This window comes from Nerophis ophidion, linkage group LG03 (genome assembly GCF_033978795.1).
Source record: "Nerophis ophidion isolate RoL-2023_Sa linkage group LG03, RoL_Noph_v1.0, whole genome shotgun sequence".
NCBI classification, from domain to species: domain Eukaryota; kingdom Metazoa; phylum Chordata; class Actinopteri; order Syngnathiformes; family Syngnathidae; genus Nerophis; species Nerophis ophidion.
In genome coordinates, this window is record NC_084613.1 from 26,959,759 (window position 1) to 26,978,667 (window position 18,909).

The window sequence follows — 18,909 nt, forward strand, 5'->3', positions numbered from 1 at the left end:
AATTCACTTCACTTCACTACATTATTCACTGTTACAAGCAGTCCTCTAATAACTGCGATGTGGCCCTCAATGAAAACAAGTTTGACATCCCTGATCTATTGAGTTTAATAATTATATGTGTCAGTATTAAATGGTCAAAGAAAATTATAGTATAAATAATTATTCTTTTTTTTAATATTTTGGGCAAATGTATTCACTCTAAATCTTTTCGGTTCAAGGCCAAAAAACAATGTAATTAATTTTGCCGTGAGGGTTGTCCTGAGCCCGAAAGATCCTCCATGAGCCCGGTAGACAGTTTGAATAAGATATTTTTATTACAACAGTCTGCTCTCTTTTAGGCGTCTCACTCTCGCTCTCTCTCCAGCTCTCAACTCCAACAACCCGTGTCTTGTCCCGGCTGCTGCTAATATAGGTAACAGGTGATTGGGGTGATCAAGGGTGATGGGTTAAATGCAGAGAATAATTTTGCCACACCTAGTGTGTGTTTAACAATCATTGGTACTTTAACTTTATAACTTTTTTAAAAAACAAGGGCCACCTGGGCCATCTACTCACATGGCGCTGTATTTTAGGCAGGTCCTTGCACACCCTGTTCTGCGGCAGGCCCGCAGGCCACGCCCCCTCCACATTTATGTTATTATTTGTTGTAAGTTGATCCAAATTTACTATATGTTTCTATATTGTTAATAAGGGTACAACGTTTTGCAGCGTTGTACTTATAACGGTTTAATAGAACGTGTGGAGGAGGGGCGAAAACATTTGTTTTTTCCGAAGGGCGGCATTCCAGAAAATAATTGAGAAGCACTACTTGTGAAGCATGTCCGAAACACCTAATCCATACAGTACTTTGCTACAGTACTGTACCATATACTATATGTTCTTAGCTACATTCTACAGTAAGTTATTGTTGACTTACTGTATGCTATGACTACTTCCATATAAGTTGTATGGATGAATGAAAAGCAATAGACCACATGTTGATGACTATTTTAGAATTTGAAATAAAATATTCATATCATGCGTTACATCAGAGTTATGGTTGCCCTCAAACAGCGTATACAGTATAATTATAGTGCTGTCAACGCTACAAAAGAAAAACAAATCTTTCATTACTTTTTTTTTCTTCACTTTTAGTTCTATGTTAAAGGCTTACTGAAACCCACTACTACCGACCAAGCAGTCTGATAGTTTATGTATCAATGATGAAATATTAACATTGCAACTCATGCCAATAAGGCCTTTTTAGTTTACTAAATTGCAATTTTAAATTTCCCGCGAGTTTCTTGTTGAAAACGTCGCGGAATGAAGACGCGTACGCGTGACGTCACGGACTGTAAGGAAATATTAGCGCTGCACCAAACACGGCTAAAAGTTGTCTCTGTTCATGGCGTAATTAGTATTCTGTGCTGCTGAATATTTTGCAATTTGTTCAATTAATAATGGAGACTATAAAGAACAATGAAGTTGGTGGAAAGCAGTGGATTGCAGCTGTCTTTAGCACCGAGACACAGCCGGTGTTTCTTTGTTTGTTGTGAAGCGGTGCAATCAAGCGAACATGTTTTCTTTACGTCAACCAGCACGTTTTTGGGAAGGGAAATTGTGGTATATATCTTACCGGAGACATCAATGGATTATTCGTCATCCTGCAGCAGCTGTCATGTCAAAAAAGGCAGCTGTGAGCTTGGCTCCTCGGCTGCTCTCTGAGACACCGCGTGTTCCCTGCAGCCATCCGACATCGAGGTATGTCTTTACAATCTACAAACTAAAAGACTATTAAAACAACAAACAGATAAGGGATCTTCCAGAATTATCCAAGTAAATGTGTCTAAAAACATCTGAATCGCACACAATGCATTCGCCTTTTTTATGTTTTATTTTTTTTATTTCTGTTTAGTCCTTCGCTATCAATATCCTCAGCCACAAATCTTTCATCCTCGCTCAAATTAATGGGGAAATTGTCGTTTACTCGGTCCGAATAGCTCTTTTTGTTGGAGGCTCCCATTACAAACAATGTGAGGATGTGAGGAACCCTCACATGGGTGACGTCATCGTCTGCGACTTCCGGTACAGGCAAGGCTTTTTTATTAGCGACCAAAAGTTGCGAACTTTATCGTGGATGTTCTTTACTAAATCCTTTCAGCAAAAATATGGCAATATCTTGAAATGATCAAGTATAACACATAGAATGGATCTGCTATTCCTGTTTAAATAAGAAAATCTCATTTCAGTAGGCCTATAAATAGGAGTGTCCCGATCCAATATTTATATGGGTCCAATATCAGCAAATTAGAAGAATCGGATTATATTGGCTTGTATCGTCTGATATCACAGCGATACAAGCAGTGCTGCAGCATGTTCGCTTGTGCAAAGTCGGACAAACATCTGAATGTTCCGCAGTCGGCACACAAGGTTGGTCTTTCTTGTATTTTAGTGAATTTACGAAAGCAAAACGTGGGTGGCTGCAGGCTACTAGGATTGAGCAGCTACTCAACAGCCAAGCACACAATAGCACACAAGGTAGACATGTGTAAAATGTGTCCAAGACCTAATGGGTGAAAACTTAAAGACACATTAAGTCAATGTTTTTCATACATAACATTGCTTACTAAATACTCCATATCCCTTTTTCCCTTCATCTACAATACATCATAAAGATCCATCCAGCAGATTTTTTTTTTTTAAATAAACAAAATTCACTGATAAAAACACCCATAATGAAGGGAAATCATGTTTGAATGCACTTTTGAGCATAGTAGGAGTGTTGTTACAGTTTATGTATTCCTAATCAGATTGTTTTAGTCTTGGAACACTTGGTTCTGTGCAGAGGTGTACCGAGTTCCCACATGGAGCACATATAGTGAGGAAGAGGGAGTGTAAAACACTTAAGACCCTCAGTATATCTATGTGGAATTAAATAATGGAATGGATTAAGCAAAGAAATCAAACAATGTACTAATATGATCCACTTCAAGAAACTCTTCAAACTTAAAGTGTTTACAAAGTACAAAGAAGAAAAACCATGATAAACATTCTGAATTGATTTCATCCATCCATCATTTTGTTCTCAAAATAATCTTACTCTTATCATCATATGAAATATAACTTACTTCACCAATAATTATGAATGTATTTATTTTTATTGTGATTGCTTGTGGAGTATATTGTGAATACATTTAAAACAGGAAGTGAACAAAATCTTTAGCAACTCTTATGTGAAAGAAAAGGGGTAGGATTGAATAACCTCTGCTTCTTCTTACTCCTTTTTGAACATGTTGAAAAGAGAAACTGGAAATGGTGATGTACCATGTTGTATGCTTGCAGGGTCGAATATACACTCAAACTCACCTCAACTCAACTCAACGTTGGAAATACAGTGCAGCCCATAGGTAAGAAAAACACATCTTGAAAACCATCTTTATTTTATTGTATTCTTATTTGTTTATTTGGACATGTACAACGCATGTTCATCAACATTGGTGTTGATTAACATGGACAAGATGTAGCTTGCCACCAGCAAACAACATCCATATTTTTCGGACCATAGGGCGCACCGGATTATAAAGCGCACTGCCGATGAGCAGGTCTATGCAGGTCTATTTTCATACAAAAGGTGCACCGGATTTTGGGGTGCATTAAAGGGGTCACATTATGATTTTTTTTCTAAATGTAAAACAATCTCGCGGTCTACATAACATGTAATGGTGGTTCTTTGGTCAAAATGTTGCATGGATGATGTTTTACAGACCATCTTCAAGTCCCTTTCTGACAGTCGCTTCAGGATTCGCCGTTTTGTGGGCGGTCTTATTTACATGGCTTACCTTCGGCAGCGTCTTCTCCCAGTCATCTTTGTTGTAGCGGTGTAGCGTGCAAGGACGAGATTGGAAGAAGTGTCAAATGATGGAGCTAACTGTTTTAATGACATTCAGACTTTACTTAAATCAAAAACGGGGCAGCATCTTCTCATCCGTGGCCCACGAGTGCAACAACAGTGCCGGAAATGTGTCCCGTGAAAAAACATCCAAGGCGTCTACTTATACCAAGGCTTCTACTCTCTTGGAATTCGACATCACCAGGGAGGGCATCTTGGGTCCGTACAGATGTGAGAAAGAACAATTTCATTTCAAGAAAGCGGTCACCTGCATGAAAGAGAATATATTCAAGCTGGACCTATGCTTTTGGAACTTGGGTCCGTACAGATGTGAGAAAGAACAATTTCTGGTTCTGAGCCGTGTCAAAGAAGAGCAACCAGCCGTCGCAGCTTTGGCTTAGCTGAATCATACGTAGTGCCCTTCGCCGGGGGACAATATGATCTTGGCGAAGTGTACATTGAGGCCTGGCTGAATGACTCCCTGCCATGGATCTGGAAGAGATCCATGGATATACCTAATGGCGGGTCAACGAGCCTCATCAAAAGGGGGCAATGTAAGAAGCATACATGGCCCGAAGTTTTCCGACGTTTATGTCCAGAAGGTGCCTACTCCAGATGAACTGTGGGGGGTGCCACAAAACGATTTTGGCAACAGTGGAAGATGAATGCCCCATAACAAGAAGGTAGAGGAAAAGAAGAAGCTTATCAACTACGGTATCTGCAAAGACTACAATGGCCGAAGCGCCAGCCCCGGAGCCTGACAGCCCGACACCGGTGGAGCCACCGTCACACCGTGTCTCCGGGGTCGCCCGCCTGCTGAACTGCCTGAGGGTAGGAAAATTTGCGACCGAGTTCCCTCGGAAGTAAATTCCCGGGGACCCGACTCGCTGTTACCTTATTTCATTTCTTTTTTTCATACTTTTGCTTTTTGAACAAAAGACCTTTTCTTTTTGTTGTAGATCCTTGACACGTTCTTCCTAAAACTTATCCCTTTTTGTTTGTTTATTATTTTCACTTTATGTTTAGTGTCCCAGCTCTTAGTATGGGCTACAGACGTTTTGTTTAGTTGTAGTTCCTTGACACATTCTTCTGACAACTTATCCATTTTTGTTTGTTTATTTTTTTCGCTTTATTTTTGGTGTCCCAGCTTTTAGTATTGGCTAGAGTCCCTTCCTTCCAGGAAGAGAAGGGGGAGGAGTAAGGGATATCCCTAACACAAAATTAAGTCCTGAGATTAGATTTACATATAATAATCATCATGCCTTGAAGGAAAAAGTCTTACCAGCCACCGGGCACGACAACTAAAGTATTGCTCGGGTTACTGTCAGCACTGCTAGTATTAAGCATTTGCTACCTTGCTGGGGACGTTCTTTGGGAACGATAGCATTTGCACATTGGGCATTTCACAACACAATTTCTGAACCAGACGTGCTGGAAGGCAAAGCGAGAAGTGTCCGCTCTTGATAATTACACCGACTTTTTCACCAATGACCAAGGACAGGCGCTAGATATTAACCTATCGGTGTTCCAAAAACACTTTTTGAACCTAAACTTTGACAATCACGCCCCCAACAACCATGGCATAGTTGAGGGGATCGAGATTTTTCGAAGGCAAGTTCTTAGTGTCTACGCTGGAGCCTGTGCAGCTAGAAACGAGGGCAGTAAAAGTCAACTGGATCCAGACGAGTGGGGGAGGGCCGCAGCGTTCTACTCCCAAGCCTGTGTCACCCTTCGCAACCTGACGTAGTGGGAGGACGAGGTAGTGCTCCCAGCTCCACATCTTCGTCACCGATGCCCTCAGCGGATCCGGGAACCAAGGGAGTTCCTGGGCCACATGAATTTTAGCTGCACAGAACCGGTGACAAAAAAACAAGCTACGGCCTACATCCAGGGGGTGAACCAGACAACAGTGCAACCGTCTGAACCACCACAGGAGGATGAGGACCCTCCGACAGTGGACCTCACCCAGAAGAAAGCGGTCACCTGCATGAAAGAGAATATATTCAAGCTGGACCTATGCTTTTGGAACTTGGGTCCGTACAGATGTGAGAAAGAACAATTTCTGGTTCTGAGCCGTGTCAAAGAAGAGCAACCAGTCGTCGCAGCTTTGGCTTAGCTGAATCATACATAGTGCCCTTCGCCGGGGGACAATATGATCTTGGCGAAGTGTACATTGAGGCCTGGCTGAATGACTCCCTGCCATGGATCTGGAAGAGATCCATGGATATACCTAATGGCGGGTCAACGAGCCTCGTCAAAAGGGGGCAATGTAAGAAGCATACATGGCCCGAAGTTTTCCGACGTTTATGTCCAGAAGGTACCTACTCCAGATGAACTGTGGGGGGTGCCACAAAATGATTTTGGCAACAGTGGAAGATGAATGCCCCATAACAAGAAGGTAGAGGAAAAGAAGAAGCTTATCAACTACGGTATCTGCAAAGACTACAATGGCCGAAGCGCTCAAATTTTTAGTACTTATGCAGAACCCAAATACAGATCAGCAGGTACCAGAAAGTAAGAACAGTTGGTTTTGCATAAAGGGTCCTTAAACACGCACCATAATGATATTCGTATGTTTAATGCGCTGACAATACTTTAAACGGTGCGGCTTCAGAGCTTACCGAAGTGGTACTAAAAACATTTTGAGAAATTTTTGAGCCCCGTGTGTAATTTTCTACATTCTCAATGGAAAATTTAAAGTTTTGGTGTTTTGGCGTCATCTTGAGGTTTATACGTATCTCTTCTGTGTGACTGCCATCTACTGGTCACACTTATCATTACACCATGTACCAAATAAAATAGCTTCGAGGTCGGTAAGCACAACCAGAATTATGCCGTACATTAGGCGCACCGGGTTATGGGCGCACTGTCGATTTTTGGGAAAAAAAATGATTTTAAGTACGCCTTATAGTCCGGAGAATACAATCCAATAAGAACCACAACAATCATTAATAGCCTACTTAAAACAGTAAAAAAAAATCATTTATATCTCGCACGCACTTAGAGCAGCATTCAGCACACGCACTGCACTTGCGCTTCAAAAGCAATACAAAAAATTACAAACAGGCAGACCGTACTCTAGTTACACTGGCAGCAGACAGGTAGGTAGCACAAAGCTGCAGAAAATAAAATCCATCAGTGATTATGTACACAACTTTGATTCTCAAGCAGCCATGATTTTAGCATATTTTTTAAATTGCCATAATGCTTTTCTTTATTTCGTTATTTTTGTAATGCTTCCATTGTTAACGACTCCTGTTTGGGAACTCTCCGCCTTTGTTAGAAGAATATTTTTCCTCCTTTTGGCAGAAAAAGAACACCTTAAAAATGACTGATTTCAGACTTCAAACTGCAAAAAAGAGATACTCACATGATAAAATCACCCTGTTTTGTTATCAATGCACTCCCACACACACATATATTATTTTCACTGGATTAATGGTGTCATGAAGTACCAGCCTGGTGGGATAGTGGAGAAAAATGTGTTTGCGCTAGGCATACACCTCAAGTTCATTTTCTGTTTTGGTTCTTTCCAAGGCAAAATGGACAAAAGCATGAAGGACGGGCAACCATTTTAGAGATTGGTCCAATCTTTAGATAGCTTGGCTCTCCCTCAGTGTGCTGGTATTGCTATTGTTTGTACATCATTCTTTTTTGTCGAATAAATTGTTAAACTTCAAATTCTAGTGAGCTTTTATTATTTTTGACAGCCTTAGAATAAAAAGATCTTCCCTCCTAAAAGGAAGGATCCCAAAAGAAAACATACAAAATACTGCTATGAAAATGAACCAAGTTGTGACCTTAAAACCGAGGTCCAGACTAAAAGGTGATAATGGCGTAGAGCAAGGGTGTCAAATTAATTTTAGCTCAGGAGCCACAGGGAAGAAAATATATTTCCACGTGGGCAGAACTGGTAAAATCATGGCATCATCACTTAAAAATAAAGACAACTTCTGATTTTTTTTTTTCGTTTTACTTTAGCGAAACTAGAACAGGCATATTCTGAAAATGTACACATTACAAATCTTCCTCTTGCAAAACACTTCAAGTTAGTTCAAAATCCTGAGGGGAAAAAATGGTGCATTTTCAAAAACACCATGAAGAACACAAAGAACTTAGACTTTGTCTTAGTGTACATAAAAAGCCATTAAACTTTGAGCACTTTCTGTTCAGCATTCACATGTAGGGAGTTTACCATGGAAAAGCAACCAAGTTTTTCCGAAAACCGACGCATTGGTGACATCCGCAACTGACACAACACATTAATTTATTATTTTTCAAATATTCCATCCATCCATTTTCTATCGCTTATTCCCTTTGCTGTCGCAGGGGGTGCTGGTGCCTATCTCAGCTACAATCGGGCGGAAGGTGGTGTACAGCCTGGACAAGTCGCCACCTCATCGCAGCATTTTTCAAATATTAAACTTGTAATATAAACAAAGCAATCATCAAAATGACACCATAGCCGAAATCAAAGCAATATAACTATAAACTTGACCAATGTGAACATGTTAGATTATAGCATAAAATAAAATACAACAAATGTAGAAACGCACATTTTTACAATGGAGTTCAGGGTGCGCCTCGTGCCGTCAACCCATTGCGAGCACTGCATGGAACTCTAACGACAAAGATGATTATCATGTTGATTTAAGTCTTTTGCATCTTATAATTTCTATCATTTTATCTGCGAGAAGGTATTGTGCATCCATACTGCATCTCTCCCGTCCCAAGGCAAAACCTAGTAACTCACTTCTAGCTGATTTTGAGAAAACAAAGGAAAACCAATCTATCTTGATGCTGTCTTACAAATATTTACAAAGTCATCAAACGTATAGATGTTTTATTGAGCTTTCATTTTCTTGCCGATTGAGCCATAGATTGAATCTGCTCTCATGAACGTGTGCCCTTTCTCCAGATATTTTATCACAATCTCGGGTGGGCCCCATTCTGCGTTTGCACATTGGGCAAGAGCCGTGTACGGCGTCCAGTTTTTATTTTGACATCCACAGTTATCTGCCCAAAGAGTATGCAAGGGAAAGAATCAAGAACAATACATTTAATGAAGGTGCTTGCAACGTCCTGGGCCAATCTTCCAAATATCCCCTCGTGCCATAATATCACATAATCAGGTTGACCATCGGCCCCCATTCGTGCAAATGTCTCATGAAAGACAACTAGGCGACTGACAAAGAAGCTCCGATTGGTCCCTTGAGATACTAGGTTTTTCTGTTGTATCTACGCGGTTATGTGCTAGTTGCTAGGTCCTGCCATGCGCGTAACAGCTTACTTACAGAACAAATTACAATATCGCATACACTAATGTAAAGCATATCACCTGGGAACTCCAAAATTATCATCAGCTCAGTTTTGACCAAAATTGAGTTACTGGGTTTTGCCTTTGGACGGGAGATCTGTTCCCAGCCAAAACAGGAGCAGCTGAGTGTTTGCACCTGCGCTTATTGGAGTCGCGCTCAAAGTCAGCTGACACAACATCTTTAAAACGGTGTCATGTGTGACATTGGTTTCACTCGAATTGCTTTTGCGACACATTTAGAACAGCAGTTGTTTTCATTAAAACAATTGCAGCTCCTTTTTATACATAGCAAACTCGTCTTGTGGCCCTTACGTTTGACACCCCTGGTGTAGAGATTAGTGTCATTTAAAAACGTGCCAAATGTATGTTCCTTGCACTAGTCAAGTAAAATGGAAAGTGTGACAAAACAAATGGCTTAAAGGTTGATGAATTAATTGCTTATCTACGGTATCACCCTCATGTACGCTGTAATACCCATTTAGAGCTTTAAGGTGACACAAATCCGTGCCACGAATTAGCGATGGAAACTAGAGCGTGATAGCCAGGCAGAAGAGGGAAGAAATGGACGGTCATTGAAGCTGCCATAATGTTTAGTATCTCCTTTATTGTATTCACTGCGGTAATGCGATATGTCACACTGTTGCTAATACACTTCTGCGCCCTGTCATGGAGCTGTAATGCTTATCAGGCCCGCGTTGATGATTTGCCCTCTTGTCAGGGCCAATTATGCTGGGATGCGTCGCGGCGGCAGGCGAGCCGGGGTGCTATTACTGGAAGGGATGACGTGAGGCTGCCACCACAGCGGTCAGGTTAGTGCTTACACTCTCCTCTACTGGGGGTCAAAGTCACCTATTTGCAGGTTAAAGCATGCATGTAGTTCCACATCCTTTATGGGATTGCTTAACATTGACAATTGTAAATGTCAGTGTTTGTATTGGGTCTCATGGTACCGTGTAGCTTTTATTGCACTTGGTATGCATTACCTATAAAAACCCTTTGAAATAGCTTCTTTTTTTTTAGCAAGCACATGTCATGATATTTAGCCAATATTCGACTTAAGTCACTCCCGCCTGCCATTTTTTTCCTTGTCATTTATCGGCCTATTACCCAAGGACACCATACAGTGCATCTGGAAAGTATTCCACATTTTGTAATGTTACAGTGCTATTCTAATTAGTTTTTAATGTTTCACACAATAACCCATAATGACAATGTTTGCAAATTGATTTAAAAAAAAAAAAAACATAAATATTATAAGTATTCACAGACTTTGCTCAACATTTTTTTGATGCACCTTTGGCAGCAATTACAGCCTCAAGTCATTTTGTATATATAAATCCACACCTATCTTTGGGCAGTAGTACCCATTACTCTTTGCAGCACCTCTCAAGCTCCATCAGGTTGGATGGGACGTGTTGGTTTTCATTGACTTGTGTGAGTTTGTCAGTTTTTAATTGTTAATAAATTTGCCAAAGTAAAAAAAAAAAAACTTTTCATATTGTTATTTTGGGGTATTGTTGGTCGAATTTTGAGGACACCAATAAATTTATTCCATTTTGGAATAAAGCTGTAAGATTTGCCTCTTCTCTTCTCAGTCAGTATTTTGTTGGTCAGTTGATATTGATTTTTGTATTTTTTTATTTTGTAGGTGTATTAAAAGAAAAAATCCCTTGTACATAATACTTTGTTGATGCACCTTTGGCAGTAATTACAGCCTCAAGTCTTTTTGAATACGATGCCACACACTTGGCACACCTATCTGCGGGCAGTTTTGCCCATTCTTCTTTGCAGCACCTTTTAAGCTCCATCAGGTTGGTTAGGAAGTGTTTTCATCCAGGATGTTTCTGTACATTGCTGCATTCATCTTTCCCTCTATCAGGTTGGATGAATTGTTGGTTTTCATCCAGGATGTCTCTGTACTTTGCTGCATTAATATTTCCCTCCACCAGGTTGGGTGAATTGTTGGTTTTCATCCAGGATGTCTCTGTACTTTGCTGCATTCATCGTTCCCTCCATTAGGTTGAATGAAGTGTTGGTTTTCATCCAGCATGTCTCTGTACATTGCTGCATTCATATTTCCCTCTATCAGGTTGGATGAAGTGTTGGTTTGCATCCAGGATTTATCTGTACATTGCTGATTTCACCTTAGTCTAGTCAGGGAGGTGACCAAGAACCCGATGGTCACTCTGTCGGAGCTACGGCATAACTTTGTGGAGAGAGGAGAACCTTCCAGTAGGACAGCCATCCCTACAGCAATTCACCAATCAAGCCTGTATGGTAGAGTGCCAAAATACACCTGAAAGACTCACAGACCATGAGAAACAAAATTCTCTGGTCTGATGAGACAAAGATTGAACTTTTTAGCGTGAATGTTCGGAAGACACCAGGCACCGCTCACCAGGTCAATAAAGCATGGTGGTGGCAGCATCATGCTGTGGGGATGGGAAATGGGAGACGACATTAGAAAAGAAAAAATGTTGACCCGACTTAAGTCAGTCGGATCATCTTGTTGCTTTGACTAATTTAAGTTGAGGCAACTTATCAACATTACGCTTCAAAACATGAGTTCAAGGCCTACTGAAATGAGATTTTCTTATTTAAACGGGGATAGCAGGTCCATTCTATGGGTCATACTTGACCATATTTTTGCTGAAAGGATTTAGTAGAGAACATCGACGATAAATTTCGCAACTTTTGGTCGCTAATAAAAAAGCCTTGCCTGTACCGGAAGTAGTAGACGATGTACGCGTGACCTCACGGATTGTGGAGCTCCTCAAATCCTCACATTGTTTACAATCATGACCACTAGCAGCGAGAGCGATTCGGACCGAGAAAGTGACGATTTCCCCATTAATTTGAGCGAGGATCAAAGATTTGTGGATGAGGAAAGTGAGAGTGAAGGACTAAAAATAAAAAATAAAAATAAAAAAGGACAAGAGGGCAGCGAGGGAGCGATTCAGATTGGGAAGATGCTGTGAGAGGCGCCGTGGCAGCCGTGGGGGTGACAAAACCACTCGGCCAGGCCTAACCGCAACAAGGGATAGAGCCATACCGCTTTGAACCCGACGCTGACGGTGATGCTGGAGTAGCACACGGCCTAGATACCCTTCAGAATATAGAATGGTAAAATGTTTTTTTAATTCATACACATAATACTTTGTGTGTGAGGTCCAAACCAACCGTGTTTGCTTGACCGCTCTGTTCCATAGTAAAGCTTGAAAGTCATCTTTCAGGAATGTAAAAAATGAAATACTGGCTGTGTTTGTGTTGCTAAAGACGGCCGCAATACACCGCTTCCCACCTACAGCTTTCTTATTTAATGTCTCCATTATTCATTGAACAAATTGCAAAAGATTCTGCAACACAGATGTCCATAATACTGTGGAATTATGCAACAAAAACAGACGACTTATAGCTGTGAACGGTGCTGGAACAAAATGCCCTCTACAATGCGTGACGTCACGCACACGCATCATCATACCGCAACGTTTTAGCATGATACTTTGCGGGAAATTTAAAATTGCAATTTAGTAAACTAAATCGGCCGTATTGGCATGTTTTGCAATGTTAATATTTCATCATTGATGTATAAACTATCAAACTGCGTGGTCGGTAGTAGTGGGTTTCAGTAGGCCTTTAACATTCAGTCTAAAATGTAAGATGAACTTAAAATATTTGTTGAGATTACTTTAAAATAAGTAGGTTCAATATATTTGATCAAGTTCGTACAACTGTAAGTCAAGTTGGCTTAACATGGTAAACGGTCACTATATGTTCTGATATGTACACATTCAGTATATACATTACCACAGCCTCGATATGAGCATGACCAAGCTGGGATAAGACAGCCACTCTACCCACTGAGCCATGCCTCCCAGGTAAAGGGGCGTGATACGACAATTTGTGTCGGTATAATGTTATTATTTATAACTTAAGTTGTCATAACTCTTCTTACTTAGTTATGATGGGCAACCTGTTCTGTCAACTCAACAGTAATAGTCCTTCTGACCAAAAGCCGAAATGACTTTTAACAGTATAGTCAGGATAGAGGGAAATATGAATGCAGCAATTTACAGGATACATCCTGGATGAAACCCAACACTTCCTATCTAACCTGACGTAAAAGATACTGCAAAGATGACTGGGCAAAACTGCCCATAGATCGGCGTGCCAAGTGTTACGGTTTCCTGACATTGTGATGCCGGAGGAAGCAGAAGAACATCAGGAAGCAGCTCGCAGGTGAGAAGAATGATTAATTCTTAAATGCAGACAAAAATATGCTGCGCAGTGCCCATGGCCCGGAAAACAAGGATTAGCCAAAAGGATGCTAGTCACAACACGGAGTAGGAGCATGAACAGGAACGTAACTTTGTTGCATTGGAGCAAACAAAACAGCCAGACTGATTGTGGCGAAAGGCAGGAATAAATAGCTATCAGATTAGTGCCCAGGAGCAGGTGAGCGTCCCGAACACTAATCAGAGGCAGTTGAAAATAATCAGCACCTATGACAGCCAAGAAACACAAACCCAGGGGTGCTGAAACAGGAACTGAGGAAATCGAAAACTAAACAGAGTGTGATCCGGTCAACGGATCATCACACCAAGCTTGTGTCATCATATTCAAAAAGACTTGAGGCGGTAATTGAGCAAAGTGTTATGTATGTGTTTTTTTTTTTTAAATGTAATACATTTGTAAATAAAAAATATATATGATTTCACATAGTCATTATGGGGTAGGGCAGCACGGTGGGACAAGGGTTTGTGCATGTGCCTCAATATACCAAGGTCCTGAGTAGTCCTGGGTTCAATTCCGAGCTCGGGATCTTTCTGTGTGGAGTTTGCATGTTCTTCCCGTGACTGCGTGGGTTCCCTCTGGGTACTCTGGCTTCTTCCCGCCTCCAAAGACATGCACCTGGGGATAGGTTGATTGGCAACACTAAATTGGCCCTAGTGTGTGAATGTGAGTGTGAATGTTGTCTGTCTATCTGTGGTGGCCCTGCGATGAGGTGGCGACTTGTCCAGGGTCTACCCCGCCTTCTGCCCGATTGTAGCTGAGATAGGCGCCAGCGCCCCCCGCGACCCCTAAAGGGAATAAGCGGTAGAAAATGGATGGATGGATGGATGGATATAATTTCACATAGTCATTATGGGTTGCACGGTGGCAAGGGCTTGTGCATGTGCCTCACAATACCAAGGTCCTGAGTAGTCCTGGGTTCAATTCCAGGCTCGGGATCTTTCTGTGTGGAGTTTGCATGTTTTTCCATGACTGCGTGGGTTCCCCCTGGGTACTCTGGCTTCTTCCCACTTCCAAAGACATGCACCTGGGGACAGGTTGATTGGCAACACTAAATCGGCCCTAGTGTGTGAATGTGAGTGTGAATGTTGTCTGTCTATATGTGTTGGCCCTGCGATGAGGTGGCGACTTGTCCAGGGTGTATACCGCCTTCCACCTGAATGCAGCATAGATAGGCTCCAGCACCCCCTGCGACCCCAAAAGACCCAAGCCATAGGAAAATGGATGGTTGGATCGGCATTATGGGATATTGTCCGTAGAATTTTGAAGATGAAAATGAATAAAGGCAGTAATATTGAAAAATGTAGAAAAAGTGACGCTATGTGAGTACTTTCTGGATTCACTGTACATGCATTTACTCAGCTGTCACGTCTACCTGCGCGCATCAGACGGCGTTGCGTCGCCGTTAGACCGTGACAATCGGTTTCCTGGACTGGGACTTTGTAGTGTTTCCCTTTGAGCGTTGTTTTTGGTTGTGAAACAAGACTGTTTCCCAAAATAAAACTCCTCTCTCTGACCCTTCCTGCAAATCCTCATTCTCCCTGCCAACAAGGACTCATTACTCGCTGCTTTAAAAAAAAAGGGAGCTTTTTGGTCCAGGAGGCCTCATTACAGCTGGAAAAGACACCCATGGGACATGCGAGAAAGAACAAAAAAAAAAAACGCAGCAAAGACCCCCCCTCGAGTAAAAAGCCGGCAAATACTTCAGCGAGCAGCCCCCCCGCTGTTCCATAGGAGCGGTGTCTTTGAGGCGTGTCGTCAGGAGGAGCTCACTAACTGATTAGCGCTGCTCGCACCTTTGCAGTCAAAGATATTTAGCCAAAAGTCAGCACGAATGCGGAATTACCTCTCTAATAAGCTACTGTCACACCAACTGTAGAAGTCAAATAATCAATTGTTCCAACAAGAGTTTTTGGGAAAAAGTTATTTTTAGTTGGCCTGTATTGCGTGACCCCCGTGGGCAGGACTCAAAAACACAGCTGCTCCTCTCTTTGGACAGAAATGCAGTCTGAACTAATAAACTTTGGACTCGCAGTTTACTTTAGAAGAAACATTAAGGGATTTTAAAACTCACAATTGAATGTTCCCACAAAGTCTCGCCGGCCGGATTTGTTTTCAATATTGCTCCGAGCTGCGATTCCCACGTGAAAGGCGATCCGTGAGCTCGCCTCCTCGTGTCGCTCGCTGCTAAGGACAGAGCGGGAGAAGTGTCACGACCTCACGCCGCGGGCCAGCGTGCCCGCCCACGGCCGACTGCGTGGTGTCGGCTACGCGGTCTGGACGGGATCGCCGTGCACAAGCCAGCACTGTGGGCTGTGAATACGCTCATCAAGTGTGAGAAGGGAAGTTCATGCATGATCCCGTGTAAACTTTAGTAGCTGGAGCAGCTTCAAGTGGCAAACAGAAACAGAAGCAGACTTTTTTTTACGGCTGACATTGACTCTGGCTGAATGTGGCCTGGTTTGGGATGGGTACCAAATCCACTACGTTTTTGGCACAACTGAATCCAGGGCACCGATTGAAGTAAAATCCTAAAGGTGTCATGTTTCCAGTGACGTGCAGTCAGGGGAGGCCTGCCATCATGAAAAGAAAAAAAATTTAAAAAGAAAAAAAAATAATTAAATTGTTATAAGTATCCAGTGATTATACTTTATAAAGTTATTTTCCATTTAACTTCACCAGTTTTAGATAATTTTTATTCAAAATCGCTGACTTTTCACATTTGCCAATCAAATACTGAGAAGAGACTTCCCTTTGCAGTTGAGCCTCCCCATGGATTGCTCAGTGACTCGGCTAACTGCTGGCTGCTGTGCAGTGAGACCATATTGCTGTATGAATTATATCATACATTTCCATAGTTTAGTTAGCTGAGGTATATAATGTACGGACGGCATGGCGTAATGGGTAGAGCGGCCGCGCCAGAAACCTGAGGGTTGCAGGTTCGCTTCCCACCTATTGACATCCTGGGGCAGGAAACTTCACCCTGTGCCCCCGGTGCCGCTCACACTGGTGAATGATTGATGAATAAATGATAGGTGGTGGTCGGAGGGGCCGTAGGCGCAAACTGGCAGCCACGCTTCCGTCAGTCTACCCCAGGGCAGCTGTGGCTTCAGATGTAGCTTACCACCACCAGGTGTGAATCAATGATGGGTTCCCACTTCTCTGTGAGCGCTTTGAGTATCTAACAATAGAAAAGTGCGATATAAATCTAATCCATTTTTATTATTATTACATCTAATCCATTATTATTATTATTATTACAGTGTACTATTATTACGGTGCTGGCCCCTCTTCTCTTCACCCTGTACACCGCTGACTTCTGCTACAACTCAGAGCTGTGTCACATCCAGAAGTACGCGGATGACACAGCCATCGTCGGGTGCATCAGGGACGGCAGAGAGGAGGAGTTTCGGAACCTGGTGAGGGACTTTGTTGTCTGGTGCCACAAGAACCTCCTGCAGCTCAATCCGTCAAAGACCAAGGAGCTGGTCATTGACTTTGGGAGGTCGAGTCCACGGTCACAACCTATTGTGATCGAGGCAGTTGAGGTATGGACCGTGGACTCATTTAAGTACCTCGGGGTTTGGGTGGACAATAAGCTGGACTGGACTGTTAACACGGACCACCAGTACAAGAAAGGACAGAGCAGGCTGTACTTCCTCAGGAGACTGCACTCCTTCAACATTTGTAGAAAACTCCTGTGGATGTACTACCAGTCTGTGGTTGCCAGTGTTCTGTTCTACATGGTAGTGTGCTGGGGAGCAGTACATCTAAGAAGGACAGCTCCAGACTTGAGAAACTGATCAGGCTGGCCGGTTCTACGATCAGAATGAATGTGGACTCACTGGTGACGGTGGCAGAGAAGAGGACTGTTGACAAACTAGTGAGCATCCTGGATGATGCCAGTCACCTTCTGCATAGCGTTATCAGTAGCCAGAGGAGCCTGTTCAGTGCTAGACTGCTTCATCCCAAGTCCAGGACTAATAGACTTAAAAACTTTGTCCCACACGCCATTAGAGTGTACAACTCCTCTCTGGGGTGGGGGGCGGGGGGTACTAGGATGACAGGGGATGGAAAACAATAACAGTGCAATACGTTTTCATAACATGGTCACTACTGCCTACTTTGTCTTGTTATATTCTTATTTTACTGTTATATTTTTATTCCCATTGTTGCTTTTTAATTTTTTATTCTTATTTTAATATTTCTCTATTTCGTTTCCATCCAAACCCCCATCATTTACTTTTTACTTTATGTATTTATTTTTTTTTTTTAAATTGATCTCAACTGTGTACACTGCTACTGGAATTTAAATTTTCCTGAAGGAACTCTCCTGAAGGAATCAATAAAGTACTATCTATCTATCTATCCATCTATCTATCTATCTATCCATCTATCTATCTATCTATCTATCTATCTATCTATCTATCTATCTATCTATCTATCTATCTATCTATTTTGTCAACAACTGTATGTGTGTAACGTTTTTCTTGTGCTGAGCAATCATAAAACAGCTGCGAAGACGTACTGTGTGAGGCACCTGGTCTCCCGCCTCATGGTGATAGAGGGCGCTAATGATCCCAGGGCTCATTCTCGCGATTACTCGGCTGCAGAATAAGTGAGAACAGGCTACAGTTAGCAAGTCAAATGCAGCGGCAGCGATCGTTTATTTTTTCCTCTCCCCTGGACTTTATAAAACAGTTTTCTAAACTGTACTTTCAATCGAAGCAGAAGGTAATAATTAAAGGAAGACCAACGCCGGAGCTAAAAGGTTTGCTTCAGACAGTGATCTTCATCAAGACAGAGAGACTTTTAAAACTGAAGAAAGATAAGGAAGACTTCTATAAACAAGTTATCGATGCTTTTGTTCAGAAGGAGCGGCGCATGGACTTCATTTGTAAGTAAAGGTAAGACCATAATAAGGCTTTTTTTTTTTTAGATTAAATGTGCTTTTTTGTGTGCTACAATTTGTATGTGTAAAGAATGCTGGTATGAGCTTTTAAACATTACCCGTCAACTGCAGCCAATCAAATGGTGAATAAGATACTCTTTAAATCTGACTGTGATGAAGTCAGTGCCTCACCAGCCATGAACCTCACCGCACGTCACTGCATGTTTCAGCACCTGTATTGCACGTGACTTCACACACCGTTGCCGACTTAACCACTTTGGCCATCACTACAGACAGTAACATGCGGTAAACTATACAGGTGAGGCTTAGATACTTTTGGAGTTTTTCTTTTTCTTAAATTCACATGTGCAGCACTAATCACTGCACATTAGAATAACAGGAAAAAGAAGGGAGTTATTCGCTTTCGTAAAAACGTTATCATACTGATATTATGATATGATAAATGGGTCCAAAATGTATTTGATGAATTTGTTTATCTGTGTTGGCCCTGCGATGAGGTGGCGACTTGTCCAGGGTGTA

The 18,909-nt window shown here is 42.0% G+C and overlaps 1 long non-coding RNA gene across 2 annotated transcripts; it reads right to left on the minus strand.

Moving 5' to 3' along the window:
* Positions 1-320: 320 nt before the first annotated feature.
* On the minus strand, positions 321-15,718 carry LOC133548740 (uncharacterized). 2 transcript variants are annotated; one of them, XR_009805930.1, is made up of 3 exons: positions 15,553-15,718; positions 1,616-1,762; positions 321-400 (listed from the first exon to the last, which is right to left on the minus strand). It is a non-coding gene; the product is annotated as an uncharacterized LOC133548740 (long non-coding RNA). The 2 variants fall into 2 exon arrangements; XR_009805929.1 differs by having other exon boundaries at positions 1,616-1,770.
* Between the last annotated feature and the right edge of the window lie 3,191 nt (positions 15,719-18,909).